At 40.8% G+C, this 11,251-nt stretch overlaps 1 protein-coding gene across 3 annotated transcripts in view; it reads right to left on the minus strand.

Annotated features, from left to right (window-relative positions):
• The window catches only part of LOC109867040 (contactin-1a), a 171,464-nt gene extending 160,436 nt beyond the window's left edge, over positions 1-11,028 (minus strand). For 2 of the 3 annotated variants that reach the window (XR_004204888.1, XR_004204887.1), the window contains exon 1: positions 10,882-11,028. The gene's annotated coding sequence lies outside the window, so the exon portion shown is untranslated. The remainder of the gene's footprint in view (positions 1-10,881) is intronic. The other variant, XM_031802106.1, reaches the window with a different exon arrangement.
• Positions 11,029-11,251: the final 223 nt, after the last annotated feature.

Genomic DNA, 11,251 nt, shown 5'->3' on the forward strand with positions numbered 1-11,251 from the left:
AAATATAAACTACCACTGAATAAGGAAATATAAACTACCGCTGAATAAGGGAATATAAACTACCACTGAATAAGGGAATATAAACTACCACTGAATAAGGAAATATAAACTAACACTGAATAAGGGAATATAAACTACCGCTGAAAAATGGAATATAAACTACCACTGAATAAGGAAATATAAACTACCGCTGAATATGGAAATATAAACTACCGCTGCATAAGGGAATATAAACTACCGCTGAATAAGGGAATATAAACTACCGCTGAATAAGGGAATATAAACTACCACTGAAAAAGGGAATATAAACTACAGCTGAATAAGGGAATATAAACTACCACTGAATAAGGGAATATAAACTACCACTGAATAAGGAAATATAAACTACCACTGAATAAGGGAATATAAACTACCGCTGAATAAGGGAATATAAACTACCACTGAATAAGGGAATATAAACTACGGCTGAATAAGGAAATATAAACTACCACTGAATAAGGAAATATAAACTACCGCTGAATAAGGGAATATAAACTACCACTGAATAAGGGAATATAAACTACCACTGAATAAGGAAATATAAACTACCGCTGAATAAGGGAATATAAACTACCACTGCATAAGGGAATATAAACTACCGCTGAATAAGGGAATATAAACTACCACTGAATAAGGAAATATAAACTACCACTGAATAAGGGAATATAAACTACCGCTGAATAAGGGAATATAAATTACCGCTGAATAAGGGAATATAAACTACCACTGAATAAGGGAATATAAACTACCACTGAATAAGGAAATATAAACTACCGCTGAAAAAGGAAATATAAACTACCGCTGAATAAGGGAATATAAATTACTGCTGAATAAGGGAATATAAACTACCACTGATTAGGGGAATATAAACTACCACTGAATAAGGAAATATAAACTACCACTGAATAAGGAAATATAAACTACCACTGAATAAGGGAATATAAACTACCGCTGAATAAGGGAATATAAACTACAGCTGAATAAGGGAATATAAACTACCGCTGAATAAGGAAATATAAACTACCACTGAATAAGGGAATATAAACTACCGCTGAATAAGGGAATATAAACTACCACTGATTAGGGGAATATAAACTACCACTGAATAAGGAAATATAAACTACCGCTGAATAAGGAAATATAAACCACCGCTGAATAAGGGAATATAAACTACCGCTGAATAAGGGAATATAAACTACCACTGAATAAGGGAATATAAACTACCGCTGAATAAGGGAATATAAACTACCACTGAATAAGGGAATATAAACTACCGCTGAATAAGGGAATATAAACTACCACTGAATAAGGGAATATAAACTACCGCTGAATAAGGGAATATAAACTACCGCCGAATAAGGGAATATAAACTACCACTGAACAAGGGAATATAAACTACCACTGAATAAGGGAATATGAACTACCGCTGAATAAGGGAATATAAACTACCACTGAATAAGGGAATATAAACTACCACTGAATAAGGGAATATAAACTACCGCTGAATAAGGGAATATAAACTACCGCTGAATAAGGGAATATAAACTACCGCTGAATAAGGGAATATAAACTACCGCTGAATAAGGGAATATAAACTACCGCTGAATAAGGGAATATAAACTACCACTGAATAAGTGTGTGCGTATACATGTACAGAAGATATCATGACAATGAGGACAGATTAGTAAAGAAGGATTAGGGTTTATCTAAATAGGATTAAACATTGCTGAGAATGAGTATTTAACTAACAGCTTCATCAAATGCACAGCAACACATCAGGGCCTGTATTCACAAAGCCTCTCAGAGGGAGCCAGTCTGAGCTCAGAAACCATCTAGTGGAATAGGGTGTCTGAATTCTTATCATATCTCGACAGCAGAGATGACAGATGTGACTGTTTGAATAAAGAAGGCAATAGCAAACAGAAACCCACAAACCACTAATCATACAAAATCATCTGTTCGGGCATGAGAAAGGGAATCCTTCAAATGTGTGGCTTCTAGGTTAGCCTCATAATATTTGGACAAGAAATCAACATTCAACAGTTTATCTGCTTGTTGTTTATAACTTTTTTGTTAAACTGTGACTGCCATGGTGAGAATATAAACAGTTTTACTAGACAAGAGGTCCACTACTCATTAGCATTTACAGTGAGCTCCCAAAAAAGTTAGACGCACAAATATCATGCCCCCAAGACATGCTAGCCATTTCTGATGGGGTATGATATTTATGCCTCTGTAATTTTCTCACTCATCATTATCCACGATTAATTTAGGACTATGTAATCATCCACATTAATGTAGATGTAGTGTTGAGAAACATATTTTATTCTTATTTACAATAAAAGTGACGCCATAATGTTACGGCCGTTGAATGATGAGGACCAAGGTGCAGCGTGGTGAGCGTACATATTATTTTTATTAGAAAAGAAGCCGAACAAAACAATAAACACTACAGAACAAAACAATAAACACTACAGAACAAAACAATAAACACTACAGAACAAAACAATAAACACTACAGAACAAACCGTGACGCTAAAGGCTATGTGCCATAAACAAAGTCAACTCCCCACAAAGACAGGTGGGGAAAAGGGCTACCTAATTATGGTTCTCAATCAGAGACAACGATAGACAGCTGTCCCTGATTGAGAACCCTACCCAGCCAAAACATAGAAATACAAATAATAGAACATAGAATACCCACCCCAAATCACACCCTGACCAAACCAAATAGAGACATAAAAAGGATCTCTAAGGTCAGGGCGTGACACATAATGAAAATACATTATTTACCATTCATTTCTATTGGGCACAAATTCATCTGAAACACAACCTAAACAAACAGGAAATGCATTCAACAAGTTTGTAGAGTCACAAGCTTGATGTGGTCATTGCGTGCTCGGAATATGGGACCAAATAGTAAACTTGTACTACTTTAATACACATATAAGTGAATTTGTCTTTTGGTAAAAATAAGTGATGTAATTTTTAAATCAGGGGTGTCAAACTCATTCCACGGAGGGCAGCGTGTCTGCAGGTTTTGTTTTTTCCTTTCAATTAAGAGCAAGACAACCAGGTGAGGGGAATTCTTACTAATTAGTGACCTTAATTCATCCATCAAGTACAAGGTTGGAGCGAAGACCCGCAGACACTCGGCCCTCTGTGGAATGAGTTTGACGCATGTTCTAAACGGTTCACCCAATATGGATGAAAATACCCTCCAATTATAGCTGACAGTCTGAACTTTAACCTCATAGTCACTGAATCATTTCACATCCAAAATGCTGGAGTACAGAGCCAAAACAACAACAACATGTGTCACTGTCCCATTACTTTTGGAGCTCACTGTATGTACCTTAGTCAACAATCCATGCTTGCTCTTTCTCGAGTAAGAAATCTCTCTATAGTGTCTTACCCTTTCACATGTGAAAACGTGTTTTTGGAACACTTCAACGTGTAGTTTCATGTTGTCACATGCTATCACATTGACTTCACATAAGATCACATGAAAACATGTTTTTTTGGGACACTTTACGTGTTAGCATGTGAAATTCACATGTTTTCTCCGTAAGGATACACTTATTTTGGGGGGAAACGACAGAGAAATAGAGTTTCTCTACCTTGATATACATAACCTATATGTGCATTTTCCAAATAAATTATGTTTGGACAATCTATTGGACAAAATCTAGGCCTATAATATCCAGCTAAACAGATGGTTCTAGCCACCCCAGTGAGAATACAGCCCACACAATGAGTAATGTAAAATAATCTTTCTGCTACATAGCTGGTACACATAGGTAAACTTGACACTTTAAGCACCCACGTTAATTAACATGTCCACACCACGTTAAGAGACTTAAAATCGACTTACTAATTAGTGAAAAGTCGCCCTTTCCCTGTTGACTTGGTCATAGTTTCCTTCTGATCATCGTTATGGAGTAACCTCTTTAGCATCCAGTATGTAGCCACCAAAATAGAATTAGCTATTAGAAGGAACAAAATAGCTTTTGATATTGTCAGGGAACGAAATTGAAAATATTGGAGCCAAGACTGATAAGGGTAAGATGCTAAGCCACCAAAATAGTTGGCACCCACGCTGTCATTGACGTGGATTTAGCGGTCACAGACCAATATTATGAGAGAGAGAGAGAAAGGAAAGAGAGAGAGAAAGAAAGAGTACAGAACATAACATGTTAGAGAGCGAGAGAGAGAGGGAGCAATCTCTAAAACTTAAATTAGCAGTGGAAGGGCCACCCTTTGTAATCTACTTCTAAATTAGGTGCACATCTCCCCAAAGATGTACTTTGTATTGTAAAAACTAAAAATAACTCAGAGGCAGATTGGAAGTCAAGAGACGAACCATAGAAAGGTTCAATCCTCTTGTCAAATTGAACCCAGTAACAAACCCATAGAAAGTAACTTACTAAGCAACAGTCCAAATCTGATGATGTTTTCATTAAGTGTTATGGAAAGCAAGGCTATTTAAGTCATTGTACAATCAACACTCAGTTACAAACCAAAATGTAAAGTAATGATTATAACATTTCATACATCACTACTTGTATATTGTCGCGTCCCAGATGTACCCCTATTCTACCTACCGAATCACACTGATAAGATTGGGGGATGTACCATACGCACAAACACATGCATAACATTACACGACTAGGCAACAAATCTTCCTTAGGTATTCTGATTATGATGCATGTTCCTCTATTAAGCCGTTTCGTCAACAAAGGCAAAACGGTTATCCATTAAGTCATCAGTCTTCTACCAGTAAATGGCAAATATCACTTTCAAACAGCCTTGTTGTGAGATTGAGAACTAAAGGGTCTAAATTGCAATGGGACTTTGATATCGTAAAAATAGCTGATCTAAATAACAATCTACTTCACGACTGGAGGAAGATATTCAGCGTTTTATGTCCCACACCTCTGCAGGGGTATGGTAGTCTGTATCATAGTGTAAAGGTCTCTGCAGGGGTATGGTAGTCTATATCATAGTGTAAAGGTCTCTGCAGGGGTATGGTAGTCTATATCATAGTGTAAAGGTCTCTGCAGGGGTATGGTAGTCTATATCATAGTGTAAAGGCCTCTGCAGTGGTATGGTAGCCTGTATCATAGTGTAAAGGTCTCTGCAGGGGTATGGTAGTCTATATCATAGTGTAAAGGTCTCTGCAGTGGTATGGTAGCCTGTATCATAGTGTAAAGGTCTCTGCAGGGGTATGGTAGTCTATATCATAGTGTAAAGGCCTCTGCAGGGGTATGGTAGCCTGTATCATAGTGTAAAGGCCTCTGCAGGGGTATGGTAGTCTATATCATAGTGTAAAGGCCTCTGCAGGGGTATGGTAGTCTGTATCATAGTGTAAAGGCCTCTGCAGGGGTATGGTAGTCTGTATCATAGTGTAAAGGTCTCTGCAGGGGTATGGTAGTCTATATCATAGTGTAAAGGCCTCTGCAGGGGTATGGTAGTCTATATCATAGTGTAAAGGCCTCTGCAGGGGTATGGTAGTCCATATCATAGTGTAAAGGCCTCTGCAGGGGTATGGTAGTCTATATCATAGTGTAAAGGCCTCTGCAGGGGTATGGTAGTCCTTATAATAGTGTAAAGGTCTCTGCAGTGGTATGGTAGCCTGTATCATAGTGTAGCTATAGATAGTGAGGACACACATCACGGAATGTAGGGCTTCACGGCTCGATGAGTCCCACATGCACTACACACACACACACACACACACACACACACTTGACATGCACATGCACGTACGCACGCGCACATACACATCATACCAAAGTACACAATACATAAAAACATACTAAACGCATCCGTTTATCTCTTCAAGTTGAGTGCCTTGATAACAGTCCTTAAAGGTCCAGTACAGTCAAAAACTAGATTGGCCTGTAATTTATATATTTTTTCACACTCTGAGAATTCAATAATACTATGAAATTGTGACAATTATGATAATGCCCTTTTAGTGTAAGAGCTGTTTGAAAAGTCCTCCTGAAACTGAAAGTTTTGCACTGCTTGGTGACATCATCAGGCGGTAAATTAGTTAATGAACCAATAAGAAAGAGAGTTCCAAACCTCTCTGCAAATAACAGCAAAAATCTTGCTTGAGAAATTGCTCTTTGCTAAAATGCAATTTTTTAAAACAATTTTAATTGAAAACAATCACAGAATGGTACTCAATTGTTACCCAGAAATGATACGATATTGAGATAAAAATGGTTGCATTGGACCTTTAAAGATGTGCAAAAATAACTAGCCCTTCTAAGCCCTAGAAACAAACTCAAGCATTTGAAGTCATTGGAAACTGGTAGGCACTAGGCAACACAACAATGGCACCAGAAATAGAATCTGAATTCAAGCCGCAAACCAGGTGGAGGGTGGAGGAGTGTGAGAGACAGAGGGTGGAGGTGAACCCTGAGAGACAGAGGGTGGAGGAGAACCGTGAGAGACAGAGGGTGGAGGAGAACCGTGAGAGACAGAGGGTGGAGGAGAACCGTGAGAGACAGAGGGTGGACGAGAACCCTGAGAGACAGAGGGTGGAGGAGAACCGTGAGAGACAGAGGGTGGAGGAGAACCCTGAGAGACAGAGGGTGGAGGAGAACCGTGAGAGACAGAGGGTGGAGGAGAACCGTGAGAGACAGAGGGTGGAGGAGAACCGTGAGAGACAGAGGGTGGAGGAGAACCCTGAGAGACAGAGTGTGGAGGAGAACCCTGAGAGACAGAGTGTGGAGGAGAACCCTGAGAGACAGAGAATGACAAGCCTGTGGCACATACAGATATTGGCAGTAGGGACTATAGATACAGATATTTGCAGTAGGGTCTATACAGATACAGATATTGGCAGTAGGGACTATAGATACAGATATTTGCAGTAGGGACTTTAGATACAGATATTTGCAGTAAGGACTATAGATACAGATATTTCCAGTAGGGACTATAGATACAGATATTTGCAGTAGGGACTATAGATACAGATATTTGCAGTAGGGACTATAGATACAGATATTTGCAGTAGGGACTATAGATACAGATATTTGCAGTAAGGACTATAGATACAGATATTTGCAGTAGGGTCTATACAGATACAGATAAGGCACTGGGAACTGACTGAGGGTCCCTTTTCAACCCCTCTAGGGTTGAACAGAGGCCCAAAGGCCCAGTGGGACCAACCATTCTGAGACAGGAGAGTGAAGAATAACCCACAAACAGAGATAATGACAGGCCTGCAGCACAGACAGATATTGGCAGGGGGGGAGGGACTATACACATTCAGAGATAAGCCAGAGCACAGAGCACAGAGATGGCAGTAGAGACTGAGGGTCTTTCTCTTGCTCTGAATTGAACAGTGGAGGGGTCTGTGTCTGAGCAAACAGAGAAGAAGATGAAGACGTCATGTCTCTGTGTGTCTCACAGCTAGACAGCTAGTCGTACCATTAGTGATCCTCTCTCTATTGATCGAGACTTTGGTGAAATAGCTGGACAATCTAAAGAGATCATCGAGACAAGAGCATCAATCTAAAGAGACCATCAAGACAAAAGCATCACATGTTTGTCAGCAGGATGGGGGGAAAGGCCGAAAGGGGAGTTCACTCCACCACCATGAATTTAGCCTTAAGGCTCTCGCACATCACACTGAGTGTGGATATAGCGTTCGTCTGCCGATCGTTCAACATGCTGTGTTTTAGAGACCTCCCTTGAGTAAGTGTGTTCATTTTCAATAACAACAAATCTGGAAATGTCTTTCTTCTTGAATGGCCAACATTGCCTTCCATGTGACCAAACAAACATTGCCTAACAATCTAACCCCTCTGATGCCAAATGCCAGGCTTGCCAGCCACTTGGAGTCCCGGAGTACCTTCATTATCAAACCCAAATCTCCAGACTGGCTATCTTAGCTCTCTCTCAGCTAATGCATTGACTCTCTGCCAAAGAGCTTTGGAAAGTTTGGATTTGGGAAGGAACATCTTGGGACAAATCTAATCTCACAGAAAGTCCTTAGAGAGTACCTTGATCTTAAATGGCAGCCGTCCAGGACCTCAACTTTCCTGCTTTGGAAATCACTGATTAAGAACTAAGAGGGTTAGTCAGTTTTGTTAGGAATCTGTACCAATTCAGTAATATTACACCAACAACATGTCTCTAGTGAGTATCATTACATAAAGTTAACTGTGCTGTGGACCTGAAGTAGTCCAAAAACCAGCAACACTCCAACTATATCAGTCTGAAAATACACACACGGTCCATGTTTTGATGGCTTTGCCATTGTGTGGTTGGCTTGGACCATGTAGCAGGGCCAAGATCTATGTTGTAGCCAATGTGTGTGGTCTCTTCGTAGGCAATGAGTGTGGTCCCTTCGTCGCCAATGAGTGTGTTCCCTTCGTAGAAAATGAGTGTGGTCTCTTCATGGCCAATGAGTGTGGTCTCTTCGTGGCCAATGCGTGTGGTCTCTTCGTGGCCAATGAGTGTGGACTCTTCGTAGCCAATGATTGTGGTCTCTTCGTGGCCAATGAGTGTGGACTCTTTGTAGCCAATGAGTGTGGTCTCTTCTACTCAACAGGTTGACATGCCACAGGAATAGATCTGACGTACCAAAGACTTCTGCTTCTGCACGTACCAAACACCAATCTCTTCTGCTTCTGCACGTACCAAACACCAATCACTTCTGCTTCTGCACGTACCAAACACCAATCACTTCTGCTTCTACACGTACCAAACACCAATCACTTCTGCTTCTGCACGTACCAAACACCAATCACTTCTGCTTCTGCACGTACCAAACACCAATCACTTCTGCTTCTACACGTACCAAACACCAATCACTTCTGCTTCTGCACGTATCAAACACCAATCACTTCTGCTTCTGCACGTACCAAACACCAATCACTTCTGCTTCTGCATGTACCAAACACCAAACACTTCTGCTTCTGCGTGGGTTTCATCCCTATAATTCATCATGAATATCAGACCCTACTGCTAATGAAAGAGAGAGGAGTTTCTGTTGAGTCCTATCTCTGTGAAAACTGATAGAGTGCCGATGCACACAGGATTAGTTTTTTTTTCTTCCTTGCCAACTTTTTCATTTATTGAATTCAAAATTAGCCAGCCCTGGCATTTCGGGTTGCTGAGCCTTTCTCAAGGGATGTCTTATCTGACCATATCTCTGGGTTCAATTGAATCACAGTAACACTGACAGAGGACACCTCAAACCCAATGACCGCTCCAATCCCACTGAGGTTGCCAATTTGAAATGCATGATAGGACACACAGCGCTGCCTGGGCCAAGCCAGTCATGTCTTGAAGGGACAGTGACTGTTATTTAAAGTGTTCCTCATCTAGCCTGGCTGACAGACTGCTCGGGCTGACCCTGTTCCAAAGCACAGAGGGAAGAACTTATGTAAAATATCCAAACTTCATTTCCATCCAGCTCTGCCTGGCAATGTAAAGCCCAAGACGCAGACCTGGGCTGGGTTCAAGGGTAATTGATTTATTTCAAATGCTTTGAGAATTTGATTGTGACTGCCTGGAGCGCTGGATGGGCGTGGTTTGTACTTATGGAACCATTACATTGGCTCCAGAGTGCCAAGAAAGCTTAACCAAGTAGCTGAATTATCTGAAAGAAAACAAATACTATTTGAACCCAGGTCTGCTATGGTATACAACAGGTCATAGGACAGCTGGAGATGCATTAGTAGTCCAGTTTATAAAATTCAGCCCCTACAAAACAAGCCAATGTATCTGCTACAGGTTCAATATTGACACCCTGCCCAGGTCCTTCAGTTGTCAATCTTTCAGGTATCTCAGATGTCAGTCTTTCAGATGTAACAAATGCTGTACGAACGCTAAGTTATCTAATAGACAGCTAAGCACTGCCACTGTTGACTGGAGAACGCTTCACTACATCTACTGTGTAACAGTGTTGCTATGGGTTGCAGTAAAGACTTTGATCTCGGAAGCACCTGTACACGTCATGCAGAAAGAAATTCTAGCTGCAATTAACTAAAGCAGGAATTCAAAATGATCCTTATTTTATAGTCCAGCGTGTCCAGTTATAATGTATCGTTTATAGCGCATACAGTAAACATCCAGTAGCTAGAAAACCGAGAAAAGCCAGGCAGGACGCGCCCATGGTATCTTTGCTGACAACCTGTCTGACATTATAGCGGAATGAGGTGGTTTCCTGACGTTTTGAAATTACAATGAACCCAGCGATCTATATCTCCTGCCGTACGCAATGAATAATAATGAAAAGGCATATTCATCTTGCAGGGATTGGACTGTTGGAAGTGGGTAGCTGGCTGTTTTTTTTTAGCTTAATAAATAATCAGGAAAGGACAAGCGAATAGCCCCTAAAATAACCACCTCTAATGGTATCGATATTATGCCACCGGTAGGCAATTTTATACGTTCAAGGTTTTATGAATGACATAATTAATTAAGCACACAGGTGTTTAATCATCCGTAATGTGGATAAAATACAATCACACTATCCCTCCCCTCAAAAACCATGCAGCCAGCGCTCTGATCTGTCTGTCTGTTGCATGCCTCTAATTTCACCCAGAATAACGTTTTCCATCAACGTGAAAACAGCATCCCTTCAAGAACATCTCTAAAATCTCAGTTTTGCAGTTGGGCAGAATAGAACGAGAACGCATGTTGCACAAACTTGTCAAAATTGTCTACGATTCTGCATTGCGGTAGGTTCCATCACTACATTCCCATCTCAATCACTGGAAACAACACTGATTCCCTCGCTTTTGCCCATTGCTGCATAGACCCAGATTTTCTAGAAATAATAAAATAAGACTGTTAAGCTGTTCATCTTCTTACCTGCAATAGCAGACGATCCGTCCGTCCGATTAACCTTCAAGACTCACACCTGGATCAACAGCACTGCATCTCCGGGCGCTCAGGAGCTCAGATCCGGGAAGAAACTGACAGGCAGCAGAGTCTCTGCCGCGTCCTCTTCGATTGGATGGAGGGCTATGACATTGGGACATGGGGGGGGGGGGGGGGGGGGGGGGGGGGGGGTGCGCTATTTCATTGGCCGACCGGTGAAGCCATCCAGTCCAAATGTGTTTGTTTCAGAACAAACGACGTGGCGGACTCATAGCTGAGTGTTGTTTTAGTTATTCTGCACTGTGATCATCACATCTTTTAGTTTCTAACCTAATCTAGGTTAGATGACAACATCACGTCA

This window comes from Oncorhynchus kisutch, linkage group LG22 (assembly GCF_002021735.2).
Source record: "Oncorhynchus kisutch isolate 150728-3 linkage group LG22, Okis_V2, whole genome shotgun sequence".
NCBI lineage: Eukaryota > Metazoa > Chordata > Actinopteri > Salmoniformes > Salmonidae > Oncorhynchus > Oncorhynchus kisutch.